At 43.0% G+C, this 18805-nt stretch overlaps 1 protein-coding gene across 1 annotated transcript in view; it reads left to right on the top strand.

The window, feature by feature from the left end:
• Positions 1 to 18805, top strand: part of LOC124545642 (coiled-coil domain-containing protein 96-like) — a 183339-nt gene that overhangs the window by 146920 nt on the left and 17614 nt on the right. The gene's annotated exons all lie outside the window — the stretch shown is intronic.

Genomic DNA, 18805 nt, shown 5'->3' with positions numbered 1-18805 from the left:
CTTTTTTCCCACGCGCCATTCGAGAGTGGAATGGTAGAGAAGCAGTATGAAAATGGTTCGATGAACCCTCTGCCAGGCACTTAAGTGTGAATTGCAGAGTAACCATGTAGACGTAGAAGTAGATGATAGCTAGCTTTGTGACTAAGACCATTATCTGGTGATCGTGTCGCTTCCTTGGTACCACCTGATGGGCCAGTTACCATGTTAGCCACTTTGAAGAGCCAACTAGAAACTGTATTCATTTCCTGTCAGCTTTGCACCCTCTTCATCTGACTGTATCAGCAAGGTTGTAGAATATGTGTCCAATATGATTATCCTATATTATTATCACCATATCCCTTTCCAATCACCTCTTTCGCCATCAGCTGGTGTCATAATGGACAAAAGAGAATGCAGCAGCCATTAAGGACCATCAAAGACCATTGAAGAGACTCTAACAAAATTGTTCACACATCACTCTCCTCACTTTTAAATGAATTTACTATAAGGCTCACCATCTAATGAAGCACAGTGAGAAGGAAACCTGGGAGTGCTATGTCTCCTTGCTGCAAACACATGCCTCTTTGTCACAGGTGTAGACCAAGCTCTGTAGTTTTCTGGGCCCCGAAAAATCAACAAGTGTATGCATCTCTTCCTTTGGGTTAGTCTTTGTAATGACTCATCGATTCCAACGCACTTTACGACAGCGTCGGCGTCATTTCTTACCCGGCTGCCTACCAGAAAGTAAGAAGTTGACATCTTCCTCTCCTTCAGCCGTCACCTTCTCGAATCATGTAATGGACCTCTCACTGACTGCCAACTGTTTCACGTTGTTGCCACATCTCACACTAGGGCCCTAGGCCCCGACTCAAATAGTAATCAGACGATCCAACATCTGAATGTTACTCAAAGCTCTATTTTTCAACCTGTATTTGGCTTGAAGGTGTCTTTCCTTCTCAGGGGTAATATAAATCATTGCCCAACATCCACCGGCAGCTACAGACCTCTTAGGGTCAACAACATTCTCTGCAAAATGCTTAGAAGAATGGTAGCCCTCTTATTGTGCTCGGTTCTAATTTCTCGGTGATTTTTGTATCCTTGTCAGTGTGGCTTACATGAGGGATGATTCACATCCAACCATATGGATAATAGTTGTAGCTCATGTTCATTTTCATCGATGGAGCTCAAAATTTCAATGAACTGCAAGACGGAATTGTCCAGAACCGTTGTTATGTAACCTTCATTTTTGTCATTTATGTCAGAGGAAAGGAATCTTTCAATAGGTTTCTATTCTGCAATATATCGCAGAATAATGACAGACTGAAATTTGTATGTAATATCTCTTGTTTCATATACCAGCACAGAAACAAAAATAGCAGCATTAATATCATTTATCAGTTCTTCGATGTAAACTTGATACATACAGCCTAAAAGTTAATTTTGTATGACGTATGACGTATATTTACAGATGGAAATACTAGAGCTGTTTAAGTGGTCGTGTGTCACACTGTCAAGTTTTTCTAGAAGAGATAAGAAATCCAAGTAATTGCACTGAGCTATATGGTGCAGTGGTTACCACACTGAACTCGCATTTGAGAAGACTATGGTTCAAATTCACCACTGGCTATTCAGATTTAGGTTTCCTATGCTTTCCCTAAATCGCTTCAACAAATGCCAGGATTATTCCTTCGAAAGGGTAAGGCCGATTTTCTTCCCCATCCTTGAAACAATGTGAGCTTGTGCTCTATGTCTTATGACCTTAATGTCGATAGACTGTTAAACCCTAATCTTCCAGCCTTCTAAGAAACTGCCACTATTAGCTGAGTCCTGTTTGTTATTGATAGCCCTTAGTGCTGACTCATTAGTTCCATAAAATTTGCAGCACTCCACTATTCTGTTTAATATATGTCTATTCTTGATAACTAATGCATAACGTTCGTGAATTGACATTTCATGCAGTCAATCTGAACAGCAGTGTTAATGGTACCAAACATTTTGTATTTACAAGCATTTTCTAAATGTAGTCCACTTTCGTGATGTGTATTAATTCGACCACTTAAATGCTTTAGATCCTTACAGCCAACTCAAAGCTTCTCTTCGCTCATGGTTAACCACATATGCAGAACCATGTATTACTGAAAGTTCTGTTGTTCTCTTCATTGAGTTGAGACATTAAGAAATCTTTTGGTTTATATGTATCCATCCACTTGATTTCTAGGCTTCTCTTCCATAATTAGTAAATTAATGGAAGTTTTTAGCAAACAGTCTATTAATTTAAAATCACTGCAAGAATACCGGAGTTTCAACCACATAGTTCCAGGATACCACACACTACTGAGAGATTGACTCGCTTGCAATAGCAGGGGCAGTATGGTGCAAGAGGGGGGCGGGGGGGGGGGGGGGGGGAGGGAATGCAGAAAGGCGCGTTACAACGGCTACAAGAGAGTGGATTAAGTTATGCGACTGAAAATTCTGGCTAGAAGCCCAAGTCAGTTAGCCCCAAACATTGTGTAGACAAGCGGACAGATGGGAGAGTGGTAATGTGACAGTGACGGCAGGGTTAGCTGGGTTGCAGGGAAAGAGAGGTTGCGTGAACTGGCCCATTCACCAGGTCCATCCGAGATAACCTCAAGCTATGCTGTGGCGAGGGGTGAGGTGGAGAAAGGGAGCACCTTGGTCACGCCACTATGACCGCAGTATTTGGAGCCACCTGGCGCTGGCCCTCGAGGTGGCTGGGGAAAAGAAAAGAGGTTCGCGTGCATGGAAGCGCTGAGGGGGAATGAGAGAGGAGTGACGGCGACTGGGCCCTGTCGACCCACTACTAACAGCTCGTAGTAACGTCATGGGTTCTTGCAATGGACCATTGGAAACTGGACCTAATTACCTCTGGTCTCTGTCACTTACGAAATCATGTCATACTCAAACTACTTGATATAATACTGAAAAAATGCACAGAATAAAGTTATGTCACAAAATTTCAGGTGCGACCAGGCTGCCTGGCCGTTAAGAATGAGCCTCCGCTGCTGTGTACGCTGAAAACGGCAATCAGGCAGGCTTTTTCTAACCGCCAGGAACTCATTACCGTCTTTCTCGACCTCGATAAGACATACAACACTGTTTCTGTTCATCACATTTTACGTACACTCCATGACTGGGGCTTCAGAGCCTTCCTACCACTGGGTACCCAGTTTGGATTTCGTACTTCACTCAGCTGTCCACATGACCAAGAGAACGGCTGCCAGCGGTGGGCCATTGATAGGATCGCTGTTATTCTCTATACACATAAACGATTTGACAAACAGGGAAGAACAGTTGCGTTATCCACCCCTCAATAAATGCGGTTAAGGAAGCAGAGAGCGTTACGCTTCCCCAGGCGGCTACTCTTTAGTTTACGAATATGGGTCAGCCAATTATCAAAGAAGATTCTCTTAAATCGGGACGGTGCACCAACCACTAAGTGCTGGGTAGACAAGCAGAGTTCTCAGTCAGGATGGACTATTGTATGACGCCAGAAACGCATGACCTGCGTTTGCAAAAAAAGGTTCATATGGCTCTAAGCACTATGGGACTTAACATCTGAGGTCATCAGTCCCCTAGACTTAGAACTACTTAAACCTAACTAACCTAAGGACATCACACACGTCCATGCCCGAGGCAGGATTCGAGCCTGCGACCGTAACTGCAGTGCGGTTCCGGACTGAAGCGCCTAGAAGCATTCGGCCACATCGGCCGGCCCTGCGTTTACAGGAGAGGACTGGAAACCATGGGAAGAGTCGAAACAGAGGTCCTTCAGATTGCACTTAGGAAATGGCTTTCGGCCAAGACTACAGAGTGGGAGCTGTACCAAATGCAAACCATAGAAATGCAGCATGGGGGTGACCACTGACCTGACAGAGGTCACTAGCCCACTTCCCTGGGGCAATCCTGACGACACCCTTGTCTCTGATGAGCACTCGCTCCATGAAGGAACGAACTATTGCAAGAATCTACGGCTCTTTGACAGAATAGTGTGTTCACCCTTTGACAACACTCTACTGGCAGACGCCATCATTTTCTGACATACTACAATATTTTCTTCTACTTATTGGAGTAGATAGCTACCCAAAGCAGTTTTTCAACTGACAGTATAGATACAGAAAGCATTAGAGCAATTGAGATTTGATAACAGTGGAGCAGCAGCAAGAGTATACTTAACACTTTGATATTTGGCTTGTGTCTTGTTATCCCAATTCCATACTACATTGTCTCCTGTCAGCTCACATAGCCTAGGAGCAGACATGACAGTAAGATTGACAAATTGCTAGTAGAAATTAGTAAGGCTCAAGAATGTCCTCACTTGGCTTTTGCGTGTAGGAATAACGAACTCTTCTGTGGATTTTGGCTTTTCTGGACACCTTCAGCAGAAACACTATATCCAAGAAATTTGATAATTGATTTCCCAAACTCTGATTTTTCTAAGTTTGCAATAAAGCCAGAATTAGGAAACTACTGCAACAGAGTGCACACGATACGACTGTGGGTAGACCATGACTGTTCAGCAATTAATAAATCATGAGCAAAGAGTCAGACTATTTTCTTCAAATTGTTAGGTAGAATAGTCTTAATAGGTGGCGGAGGAAACATTTCGTGCAAGTGAGAGTGCAAAACTGGTATGCAGTCAACAGATGGAGTGGAGCTACATTTACCAGTAGCTCTCTCAGCTCTCTCCTAAATCCACCGAAGAATACAATTTCACAAAAAAAAAAAAAAAAAAAAAAAAAAAAAAAAAAAAAAAAAAAAAAAATGGTTCAACTGGCTCTGAGCACTATGGGACTTAACTTCTGAGGTCATCATTCCCCTAGAACTTAGAACTAATTAAACTAACTAACCTAAGTACATCACACACATCCATGCGCAAGGCAGGATTCGAACCTGCGACCATAGCGGTCGCTTGGTTCCAGACTGTAGCGTCTAGAACCGCTCGGCCACCCCGGCCGGCACACATTTACACCATGAAACGTTACTAATAAGTCATCTAAGCTCTGAAGTTTATCCATCACTGGCATAATAATAACCTTGATCTGTCTTGAATCAAGTACTGTCCTTATTGAATCATTGCTCTTTGGAACTACTATCAATGGAATTTATAAGAACTCTCTGCTGATTCAGTTATTCCTTGGTCCAGTACTGAGATAACTGAAAGTTACTGGGAGATTAAAACTGTGTGCCACATGGAGATTCGAACTCAGGACCTTTGCTTTTCATGGGCAACTGCTCTACCAACTTTTTTTATTTAAGGAAGATAGGACAAATACAAACCTTTATTATTCCCAAAACCATAGTACGTCGTTATAAATTATAAATTATAACTTTCCTGGAAGGAACCTCACTGCCATCCTACCATGCAGCGTTAAATAATAACAAAGTCAAAGTGGGGCCACCTCTGGCACCCTTTAAAAAAGTATTTATAGATATTAAAACAAGGTTCGAAAAAACATCGCGTTGCTAACAGTGCAATTGTTAGTCCTTATGTGCAAGTGCAGGTGTTAGTACACTCAGAACGTATGTGTTCTTCCTTCCCGCACTCAGAGCACGTCCTTGGTTGTCCGTCATAGATTACACTCGCCCTACAACCAGCGATGTACAAGTATGACGGAATACGTTTTCGGAGCTCTATCCAAAGTTGTCTGACGCCATTGAGGACAGGATACGTTTTGAAACTCGTCCATTTTTCAACCACATAGGATAGGACCATTCTGTAACAACGCAGCGCGTCTGTCACCAATTCTTCTGACACTTCGAATGGAAGCTCAAACCGGCCGAAGTGGCCGTGCGGTTAAAGGCGCTGCAGTCTGGAACCGCAAGTCCGCTACGGTCGCAGGTTCGAATCCTGCCTCGGGCATGGATGTTTGTGATGTCCTTAGGTTAGTTAGGTTTAACTAGTTCTAAGTTCTAGGGGACTAATGACCTCAGCAGTTGAGTCCCATAGTGCTCAGAGCCATTTGAACCATTTTTTTTTGGAAGCTCAAAGACGCAGATCGTTCGTAGTCCCATGCCGGCTTGTTCAACTGTAACCGCTCCAACATTCCCATCTGAATGACAGAAACGAAGTCCTTGGCGGTTTAGGAGTAGTAGTTCGTCACATGCCGCTTCATGAGCTTGACATAGGCGACGCTGCTGACTATAGATAAGTGTTTTCCAACTAGAACGTCAGGTTCGATTTTTACCTCGTCCTGTAGATAATGTTCTGTCTCTTAAGCCTTCGGTCGAGCATATTCGTTAACAATACTAATTTTCAGTGTCGATTTTGCGGAACGACAGGGGCATGATTCGTTCTATGTATTACCGCGGCACACCGCTACACTCTTAACGTAAACACCTCTCGCGCACAAGTGCGGCAGGGACGTAAATATCGTCCGAACCATTACGCCATCCGCCCCAGGTAGCTAAGTGGTCATCGCGCCGGAATGTCAATCCTAAGGGCCCGCGTTTGATTCCTGGCTGGGTCGGAGATGATCTCCGCTCAGGGACTGGGCGCTATGTTGACCTAATCATCAGTTCGTCCCTGGCATGTTTTCGGTGCGTCGGCAGATCAGTTGTACTCACAGTATAACATTTCAAAGATTCTCATACTGGTTTAGAAAGTTCAATCCCGCGTCCGGCCATCCTGATTTGGGTTTTCCGTGATTTCCCTAAATCATTCCAGGCAAATGCCGGGATGGTTCCTCTGAAAGGGCACGGCCGACTTCCTTCCCTAATCGGATGAGACCGATGACCACGCTGTCTGGTCTCCTTCCCCAAACAACCAACCAACTGGTTTAGAAAAGCACCAGGTTGGTTCGGAGCCTGGATGGAGAGAGAAATTTTAGGCAACTTATTTCAATCTTCCATTTCAATATATGATCCTCAAGCTTCAACCTGACTGACGAAAGATTATTCTGCCATTGCATCACGTAAATTCAACACTGTGTGGTGCTCATGCGAAAACTTACCCCTTAGGACTACATCTGTCATAAGGAATGGCACTGTCAAAAATTGCGCTGCTAATTTGTGCCCCCATGTTTGGCTTAGAACTTCCACACTTTTATCCAGAATCAAATGGTTCAAATGGCTCTGAGCACTATGGGACTCAACTGCGGAGGTCATTAGTCCCCTAGAACTTAGAACTAGTTAAACCTAACTAACCTAAGGACATCACAAACATCCATGCCTGAGGCAGGATTCGAACCTACGACCGTAGCGGTCTTGTATCCAGAATCAATTCCATAACTTTTGTCGCCTTTAGGGAAAGACTAGCCACATTGCTATCTTCTCACACTAATCAGATGCTGTTTATTGACGATAGAGCAACGGCTCCCAGAATCTAGATCATTGGACAGATTGACTTGATCAATCGAAATAGTAACAACAGACTGAGCCTCAGTATTTTGAAAGACCACATTCTTGTCAAATAGCAAATCCGTTACAGCCTCTAGTTGTACCATATTAATAATACTAGTTGCATTCTCTTGCATCCTATCAAATGCTTAATGTTCTACATCTAAATCTACATGGATACTGTGCAAATCACATTCAAGTGCCTGGCAGAGGGTTCATCTAACCACCTTCACACATCTCTATTATTCCAATTTCGTATAGCGCGAGGAAAGAACGCGCACCTGTATCTTTCAGTACGAGTTCTGATTTCCCTTGTTTTATCGTGGTGATCGTTCCTCCCTATGTAGGTCGGTATCAACAAAATGTTTTCGCATTCGGAGGAGAAAGTTGGTGATTGGAATTTCGTGAGAAGATTCCGTCGCAACGAAAAACGCCCTTCTTTTAACGATTTCCAGCCCAAATCCTGTATCATTTCTGTGACACTCTCTCCCACATACTGCGATAATACGAAACGTGCTGCCCTTCTTTGAACCTTTTCGATGTACTCCGTCAGTCCTATCTGGTAAGGACCCCCACCGCGCAGCAGTATTCTAAAAGAGGACGGACAAGCGTAGTGTAGGCAGTCTCCTTAGTAGAACTGTTGCATTTTTTAAGTGTCCTGCCAATAAAACACAGTCTTTAGTTAGCCTTACCCACAACATTTTCTATGTGTTCCTTGCAATTTAAGTTGTTCGTAATTGTAATTCCTAGGTATATAGTAAAATTTACGGCCTTTAGATTCGACTGATTTATCTTGTAACGGAAGTTTAACGAATTCCTTTCAGCACTCATGTAGATGACCTCACACTTTTCGTATTTAGGGTCAATTGCAAATTTGTGCACCACAAATCTTTCCTAAACCGTTTTGCCGTTTGTTTTCATCTTCTGATGACTTCATTAGTCGATAAACGACAGCGTCATCTGCTAACATCCTAGACGGCTGCTCAGATTGTCCCCCAAATCGTTTATATAGATAAGGAACAACAAAGGGCCTATAACACTACCTTGTGGAACACAAGAAATCACTTCTGTTTTACTCGATGACTTTCCGTCAATTACTACGAACTGTGGCCTCTCTGACAGGAAATCACAAATCCAGTCACATAACTAAGACGATATTCCATGAGCACGGAATTTCACTACAAACCACTTGTGTGGTACAGTGTCACAAGCCTTCTGGAAATCCAGAAATACGGAATCGATCTGAAATCCCTTGTCAAAAGGACTCAACACTTCATGTGATAAAGAGCCAGTTGTGTTTCACAGGAACGATGTTTTCTAACCCTATGCTGACTGTGTGTCAATAGACAGTTTTCTTCGATCTAAATCATAATGTTTGAACACAATAGCACTCCGTCTTCAGGCCACAAGTGGCCCATCGGGACCATCCGGCCGCTGTGTCATCCTCGGCTGAAGAAGCGGATAGGAGGGGCATGTGGTCAGCACACCGCTCTCCCGGTCGTTATGATGGTTTTCTTTGACCGGAGCTGCCACTATTCGTTAGAGTAGCTCCTCAATTGGCATCACGAGGCTTTGTGAAGGTATTTCGGAAGGCTGTGTTTAGTAACTCTGCTTTGCCAGCACTGTCTTCGATAGTATCTCCATTGATATCGCGCAGAGAAGGCAGTTAGTTGTTATATGTCATTTTGCGGGGAACTGCGTACTATCTGATTATTTTGTGGGTCAACAACCTGACCACGAATCTGAGAGACAAAACTATACTGATTTCAGCAGCTTGGCCCGAATCTATTCCTGTAACCACTGTGGTAGTTATTATTACTGTGGAGTCTCCTCAGATCCGAAGGGCCCCCTTCTCGTTTCTTGTTTCTGAATTGGACCTGGTTGTTAAATTAGCTCCTGGACTGCCAGCGACGTGGCCTGTAGGGTTTAGGTTGGAATTCTTTGTTATTCTCAATATTGTTATTCTTTGGCGCATGGCTACTACTGTCAAATTTGAGATCTAGAAACGGACCTTTCAATGCTTCAGTGTCATCCTTGCAGCAGCCCACTAACGTAATGTCCGAAAGAACAGACACCATTTTGATCCAGCAGGCACTATGAATTAAGAAAGAATTACAGACATTGGCTGCGAGTGGGCATTGATTTAAATGAATGGGGAAAGTTGAAAATTTGTGCCTGACTGGGAGTCGAACCCGGGTCTCCTACTTACTAGGTCCGTACAGTTGCGATGACCACGGTGTCCAGATGGGTTCGAAAGAACAGACACCACACGCTGCATATAATTAAGTCGAAGGTGGTAGATGACACCTTCAGTGAGGATGCACACCAGGCTGGAACTCTTACGGGAATTTTTGAAATGCAACGTGTGATGAGGCTAATGGTCAAGGGGCACTACATTAGGAGTGTGTGGATAAGTTGAGAATTTGGGTCTGGTGGGAAGCTACTATGCCCAGGTGACTTAGTGGCCACAGCATCTGCCTAGTAAGCAGGAGTCCCGAGTTCAAATCCCAGTTTGACACAAATTTTCAACTTTCTCCATTGATTTAAATCAATGTCCACTCACAGCCAACGTCTCTAATTCCTTTGAATATAATCTGTGTCAGTTTAACTAATAATTGAGTTACACGTTTCCAAATGAGCTCTGCAGGGCTGTAAGCATTACACAGAAATTGTTTCTTTCGAACCATGTGCTCAAAATAATGTGCGGATTCCGGAAGATTAGATCGCTCAGTGCTTCAGAATATATTGATGTATTTCACATGGCCTTTTGTCCCTTGCGACACTTGTGTCCAACAAGCAGACAGGAAAGTGTAACAAAAATCTCTGTATGTATGAAATTTACGAGCTAGAGGATACATTCTGTATGCCTTTCAAGATACCTTCATATTCCCCCACGTTTGTGGCAAAACGGCCATTTTGGTGGTAGTGAATTATTGAACTGTTCAATCTAAGCTAAAAGATGCATATCGTTTCCGGCTTTTTGAAATGCATTGAATTTCCGAAAAGGAAAAAAGATTTCTTCTAATCGAAACAATTAACTTCATGTGAATACAAATTTTCCTCTGTCCTCCATGTCGAGTTAACGCACGACCTGCAAGAAGATCATGCCCGCAAGTACGCTCATCTTCACTCCAAACCAAGCTGCTCGTTATTGGTTGCTACTAATGGAACCACAAAGATCGTTAGCGCTGTTCAGTGATCTAATTTACTCTCCACACGGCAAAGGTATTCATATATTTCGTTGACAGCTCGTTTATGTTGGCGATTAACAGTTTGTTGGCCTTCTTTAATCCGTTGCGACGACTGAACTACTTCCAGTCACAGTCTCTAGCGTGGCGTCAGGATTACTTCCAGAGTTAATGTTGCTGCTAGGTCTTCGAACTTGCTGAACTTTTCTTTGTTATTCAGTACTGGACTTTCAGAACAGGCCTCGATATTCTAATTCACATCCGAGGGAATCACATTTATCTCCTTGGTATTTAAAGTGAATAACGTTAGCAACTGCCAGTACAACATTTTCGCTAATATCTATTTATCTCTCAACTTCTGTTTCCATCCATGGCTCCTGGGCTTTGCCTAAATTATTCTGCCTCTATATTTTCAAGCCTGCCCTTTATTTTACTTACATCAGGCTCGAAAGCCCCACGTATTTCTAGTCTAATTTGCATGGGCATATTTTCGGTTTTAATCGAGAGTTTGTCTCGAACACGATTGATTCTCAGCTTAAGCCTTTGCGCCATTTCCAGGCATTGCATTCTTATTTTAATAACGGTTCAGACACAGATTACACAGCTACACAACATGGTACAAACCTTTCCATGGATTTATTACCATTTTGGTCAGAGAACACCACAATGTAACTTCAGTGGATAATAAGCATGAAAGATGATTATTGTAAATGTAGTAAAAGTTTCACGCAGTGGACACCAAGTGAAAAAGCTACTCCTTATGTTTCAGATCTAGACTGCCATAAAAATGCGAAGGAACTGTTAATCAGAACTCAGGGGGAAGTTGTAGTCTAACTCACAATCGATTTATTGATGTTAAACATGACAAGACAACAAAATTATTAAAGAAACATCACACAAAAAATATTTATTTAACAAAAGCCTTACTAAAATGGGATCTATGGTGGACAGAGTGATCTGCTGGGGATCGACACACGACACTAACCAGGACACTACTCGCTCTATCTCACTTCACACACATGAATCCAGGTTATGGCATTAAACTACGCCACCACAAAGCATCTATATTATACCATAAGAAAAACAAAAAAAACGAAAAATATGATTCGAAAGAACAGGGTGCTGACAAATAGATATTATAGCCCTACGTCGCAGCAGCGAATACTTTACCATCCTACTGGTTAAGGCGGGATACCACGATCCGTTCCGCGACTGAAGTCATGGACGGTGGCAATCTGTTATTAAATGCGCGTTCCTGAAAAATGCAAATACGCGGTCTCGCGTTCAGTTAATTCAGAACACAGGTACTTTCCTAAGAGCCTCTGAAACCCTGATGGATTCCAGTGTGCATATGGACCCGTTTTCTGGTCTGCCAAACCAATTTGGCTCCGTGCCACGACTGTGCTCGTCGGAATACGTCAAATGTTTAGATGGCCGACTTAAGACAAATAAGTAAATGCACGTGTCACTCGTTGTGCCTGTGATGATATAAGCAGTACCTCTGACAGTTCAGAAGGTAGCTGGTACAGGCTCTATGTCGCTCACTAGCAAAGGACACAAGTCTCACCATTTAGATAGAGACCTGCAGTACTTTACTAGTGAAGCGCCAGTACAAGAGACTTGTACAAGATTGATCTTTCTTCCTTTCTCCCCGTTTCCTCTTCAGCTCTGTTCCAAATGCACATTTCTCTTTTTGACTTCCCCCACTTTCACATAAGCCAATCACGAGCAGGCGCCCGGCATTCTAATCTCGGAGAATGGTCTTTGCACTGCAAACCGATTTGACCAATCAGAGACTTCTTTCCCACATGTTTGCCGTGTCTTTTGCCAACTCAGTACAGGGTGGAAGCACAGCCCACCATAAACAGCTTTTTATCTCCCCTGTTGCATCCATTTCAAAGTTTGCAAAGAATGGCCATAAACTTGAAAACAGCTTCGTGCATTGACAAAAGATGTTTTGAAACAGAGTCTGGACGTCTGGGCGCCAGTTTTCCTGTACCACAGACATTTGCAGAACGTTTACATTTCTTTTGGCGGCTTGCTCCCTAACAAGGCATACAATGCGCTGTCGGCGACTTTTCGGCGCTAGGCCGTATACCTGGACGTCTGCTCCCAGTCTGGCGCCAAGCTTAATGTGTTTCTGCACAATGCGACCATGGCACATGGCCGTCTGGAAATGTCTCCTCATCGTTCTCCAGAAAAAACGCGCTTTGTCGCCCCACCAATGCCGTGCTTTTACTGCAGTCGTTTAAGTCGGCGTCCTGTTCCTTTGAACGCAGGTAAAGATTACCATATTTCTTTCCCTAGAGCACGCAAACAAGAGCATAAACTGCTGCCCACCATTTCATCACAATGTATAAAGTCAAATCGCCGTAGATCGTATTCCCTACACCGAATCAGAAGGGAGAGTGCCCTACAATCTCTCATGCATAAGTTAAAGAAATAAAAGAAAGGGGCGCTTGACAGTAAATTTCCAACTACTGAATCATATTTCCATACATTCACTCAAAATTTTATACAGCACAAATTCTTCAATAAATCTTACAAAATAATTCAGTGAAAAAGTTACACGAACACATCCATTCCTATAAACAAATAGTAACTTTAAAGACTTCAACAAAGAGTTCAACATAAGAGCGAATACAAATATTGAACTGAAAATAACCAAAGTAATAGGACTTAGTACAAGACGATACTTCAGCTGGTTACCACCTAATCACTCGAAAAAACACACAATATCACGTTTATTAGCATAGTAAATTGCAGCCTAATTTTTAGTAAATGAAGCTTACATACTAACACGAAATGCAGAAGAAATATCCTGAGGTTGTTATGCTTACTTGGGAAAAAAACATTGCAAGACAAAGTACAAAGAAAAAATTGTTATGCAATTTCTAAACACTTATTAAAAGAAATGTGTATTAACTGTACTATAGAGAGTTCAGTGAATATTTTCCAGACACATGGAATGGTGAATTATTACAGGAAGATCAATCTGCTAACTGGAAAGCATGATCATTCACAGATCCTTCCTCAGAGACAAAAGCATAAGGCAAACTATTTTAAGAAAATAAGTAACAAATTTAATACTTATATGGTTACAATATGTGAATCTCTGGATATTAGTTCCTTTTCCAAAAGACAAAATTTTAATTGCACCTGACTCATTAAATCATCCAACAAATGCTTATAAACATAAGACACAAAAATAAATAACAATGCACAGAAGGCACACATTGAAATGTATGGAGAATGGGCTCAGAGCATTTACCTAAACTGTTTCACTGATCTCACTAACTTAATCTCACTACTAATTAGAACATGCAGAGAAAATCAAATCATGTTAGGGTCACCTAAGGAAACTTTCGTATTTTTACACGTTCCTTGTTTACTGGGAAGCAACATTATGTCCTCTACTGATAGAGGCCCATAACTTATAATTATTAACAAAACATCACAAAGCCCTGAAATCATAGCTCTGAAGTGAATCAACTCGTGTTTAGCATCTAGCAATCTCTTGCAGCGACAAACTTGCGTATTATGCTGAAAGAAAGAACGTTGATGTAACCGGTGTGTGCAAATGTACATACCAGCAGATGAATCTAATATGGAAAAGGAATCGTTACTGTAGGGAAACGTAGTCCGAGTATTATGGCATTATAAAGTGTTTGTGGATAATCATTAACCACAATTTCAAATTAAGTTATATTGAGAGGAACATAAAAACAGCGGGTTTCCAACCACAAGATAAGCATGCACGTGGGCGAAAATTAAATCACACAAATAGTGAACACATGTTAACAAAATGAAAGTTCCGTGAAATCTTACACTGATTATAATTACAGAGAGGCATTTAGAAACACATTGAGACTGGGTATAAGAAAATTTGGGTCTCGCGGTCACACGAAAAGAAAGTGTTCAGAATGGTTCAAATGGCTCTGAGTACTATGGGACTTAATATCTGAGGTCATCAGTCCCCTAGAACTTAGAACTACTTAAACCTAACTAACCTAAGAACAGCACACACGTCCATGTCCGAGGCAGGATTCGAACCTCCGACCGTAGCGGTCGCGCGGTTCCAGACTGTAGCGCCTAGAGCCGCTTGGCGACACCGGCCGGCTGTACAAACCTCACATTATCTATTTATCATCTCTGTGCCGTCATCACATCTCACATGAAATTGCTATGTCAATTTGAACATTCTGTAATTATTGAAATCTCTAAATTATTTTTTAGCCTCAAATATTTCGTTTTCTTTAATCTGAGTAACTATACATTTTAATCGTCATAGCTTGTGGTATTGCATTAGATTACGAGAGCCCAGTTTCTTGCACTAGGTGCGTGGCATACTTATCTTTCCCCACTCTCCGGTCACCTTCAGCCATCTTACTTTTCGAACTTGCGGTTTTCTGTTATGTACAGGCACAAATGAACTCCAGGCCACTGCTTTTCATGTGCTAGTATTTGTGAAGCTCTAAAGCGGCCAGAAAATACGCTGCCTACCGAAAATGTGAAGGACGCAGAGAACGTGGCCAGATATCAGGGTATCTTCATACACGCGCACACAATCATCTGTTACGCAAATAATTAGTGGTGCAGTTCTCTGTGACAGGATGGTCAACAAAGTGTATTAGTTTTATTGCGAGTCCTGGTAGGATATACACTGAAGAGCGAAAGAAACTGGCACACCTCCTGCCTAATATCGTGTAGGGCCCCCGCGAGCATGCGGAAGTGCCACAACATGACATGGATTGGACTCGAATAATTTGTGAAGTAGTGCTGGAGGGAGCTGACACTATGAATCCCGAAGGGCTGTCCATGAATCGTAAGAGTACTAGGGGGTGGAGGTCTCTTTTGAACAGCATGTTGCAACACATCCTAGATATGCTTAATAATGTTCGTGTCTGTGCAGTTCGGTGGCCATCGGAAGTGTTTAAACTCAGAAGAGTGTTCCTGCAGCCACTCTGTAGCAATTCTGGACGTATGGTGTGTCGCATTGTCCTGCTGGAATTTCACAAGTCCGTTGGAATGCACAATGGACATGAATGGATGCAGATGATCAGATAGGATGCTTAGGTACATGTCACTTATCAGACTCTTATCTAGATGTAGCAAGTATCCCGTATCACTCCAACTGCACACGTCCCACAATTTTACAGAGGCTTCACCAGCTTGAGCAGTCCCCTGCTGACATGCAGGGTGCATGGATTCACGAGGTTGTCTCCATACCCATACACGTCCAGCCGCTCGATACAATTTGAAACGAGACTCGTCCGACCATGCAACACGTTTCCAATCATCAGCAGTCTAAAGTCGTTCTTGTGGGCCCAGGCGGGTCGTAAAGCTTTGTGTCGTGCAGTCATCAAGGGTACAAGAGTGGGCCTTCGGTTCCGAAAGCCAATATCGATGATGTTTCGTTGGCTGATTCGCACGCCGACAGTTGTTGGTGGCCCAACATTGAAATCTGCAGCTATTTGTGAAAGGGTTGCACTTCTGTCACATTGAACGATTCTCTTCAGTCGTCGTTGCTCCCGTTCTTGCAGGATCTTTTTTCTGCCGCAGAGATGTCGGAGATTTGACGTTTTTCTGGATTCCTGATATTCACGGAACAGTCGTGAAATGGTCGTACTGGAAAATCTCCACTTCATCGCTATCTCGGAGACGCTGAGTCCCATCGCTCGTGCACCAGTTATAACACCAGTCTTGGTAACCTGCCATTGTAGCAGCAGTAACCGATCTACCAGACACTTGCCGACCGCAGCGCCATATTCTGCCTTGTCTACATTTCTCTGTATTTGAATACGCACGCCTACACCATTTTTTTTTGTGCTTTAGTGTATAAGGTGCGTGAATGGCGTCAGATGCTTCTAGATCACTGTCAAGGACACAGAGATGCCACATACCCAAGTGAGTTAGTGTTATCGTTAGCTGACAGAGTTTCAAAGGTACTTCATTTTTGGTGTCCATTTGGTCGACTGTCAGAATTGCGCAACATTCAGATTTGCGGGCCATTTGGATGTGACATTGGCCCCTGTGTTGGACTGAATGCGAATGTCGACAAACTCCCCGTCAACATTCTGGTCGACCACTCCTGACCACCATAAGGGCGGATCGCACCTTGTTGTTCACCAGTCCAATCATAGGCCCTTCACATCTGAGGCTATCGTTCCAGAACAAGTAATGGATCCGCTGGAACATCTTGTGTCATTGAACACCGTTGGTAGGAGACAAGACAGTTACCGTCCTATGCATAGGCTGCCATTAACTCCACAACACAGACAGCTGCGTATGAAGAGTCACCATAATCCGGAATCATGGACTGCTGATGGATGACGTTGCATTGTATTCAGCGATGAATCTTCATTCGGCACCAACTCAGATGACCATTGTCGGGGAGTACGGTGGCGACCCGGCGAGGCACAGGGCTGTAACAGTTGGTGTCACCGTGTGGGGAGACATCGGTGTCACTTGAAGTCAGGTCTCGTAGTGGCTGAGGGCACTGTGATTGTAGATTGGTACACCACCGACATCCTGCGTCCTCATGTATTACCTCTCATGTTACTGTACGTTGGAGCCATTTTTCAGCTGGACAGTGTTCGTCCATGCATGGCACTTCTATCTGTGAACAATCTGCTTGATGGTGAGATCGCCAGATCTGTCTTCATACAACATAAATTGCTGTAGAGAGGAAAACTTTTAGTTAGGACATTGACTCACATTTCACTGTGAGTAGTTTGTGGAGCTGTGCTGTGTTGCAAAGTGAGTCAATCAGAATAATCACCGAAACACAAGTGCAGAACGGTATTAAACTGAACATAATGAAAAATATTGTCTCACATGACTAGTAAATACGCTCGTAATGATTGAAAACACAGGTCAGGAAAGCTCGTATTGAAAGTGTCCAAAACACTAAAAAGTCCAATGCGAGTGAATGCTTCAGCTACAGCAGCAAACATCTATGTGGTATATATGCACACTTTAGCGATGAATGTAAATTTGTATCAAGCCTGGGATTCGAGCACGTGTTTCCTGCTCACTAAGCAGAGGCACTGATCACTACGCCAGCCTCGCACAGTGGTATTGCACAACTGCTCAGACTAGTCTAGCTTTCCTCCATACTCAGTCCAATTTCCCATGCACGTTGCAGATGTTCGAGATTTGAAAAGGTGTCTAGAATCCTATAGCTACATTTTATTAAGTTACAATTCGTCCCATGTTTGAATTTCCATTCATGTAGAATACTTAAGACTTGTGAACAAAATGTTTCTTTTTGAAGTATCCTGTATATTCTAGGAATCTGGTCATGTATAATGTCACCCAAACGAGACTTCTGAGCATTTTGCTTCCCTAGAACTAGCCTAGACTAGAAATACGTCTAATCTGCTCATTAGTTCTTAAGGACCTCTATACCCAAGAATTGAGTCCACACGACGTGCACACTAAACAATCTCCTAGTGACTTAGACGCATGTTCGTAATGAAGGTCCCTTTATTTACAAGTGTGTAGCACCTACTTGGCTTTGACTCTCGACGTAAAGTAGTTGTGGTGTATGTCGACATACGTGTTCAAGGGGGTGGGGGGGGGGGGGGGGGGGAGGCGAGAGATCAGATGACTGACCACATTTATTTAGCTTCTGTCTCATTTTCCGGAATGTGTGTTGTGTATTGGGTATGCGAGACTAATCCTTACATAATCCGAGGTCTAAATTGTGTTAAAAGGGTGTACTTCAATAGTGACTTGGTGAAGCCAACGAATGTGAAGGCGAAATGTCAGTTCTGATTATGTACTGGATCATAACATGGGCCGGCCGGGGTGGCCGAGCGGTTCTAGGCGCTACTGTCTTGAACCGCGCGACCGCTACGGTTGCAGGTTCGAATCCTGCCTCGGGGATGGATGTGTGTGATGTCCTTAGGTTAGTTAGGTTTACGTATTTCTTAATTCTAGGGGACTGATGACCTCAGGAGTTAAGTCCCATAGTGCTCAGAGCCATTTGAACCATTTGAATTTGAACAATAACATGAACCAAAGACAAGTTAATTTTAGAAATTGGTAGTATAGTTTTGAGTTGGCGATGTCAATGAGTGTGATGTTATCAGAAGAATTACAGTTACTTTTATGGCGTGTATTTTAAGCATCCTGAATTTCGCATGGTGATTTATGTCCACCATTTTGAGAACATAATCGATGAAAGCAGACAGGTAGAATTGGCAGGTTAAACATTTCCTGACTGGTGGACATTAACGGAAAAGTTAGAAATAGTAATTATGGAACTATGTCTCTGC

The sequence above is a fragment of the Schistocerca americana genome, chromosome 8 (genome assembly GCF_021461395.2).
Source record: "Schistocerca americana isolate TAMUIC-IGC-003095 chromosome 8, iqSchAmer2.1, whole genome shotgun sequence".
NCBI lineage: Eukaryota > Metazoa > Arthropoda > Insecta > Orthoptera > Acrididae > Schistocerca > Schistocerca americana.
This window is presented reverse-complemented; position numbering and strand designations above follow the sequence as displayed.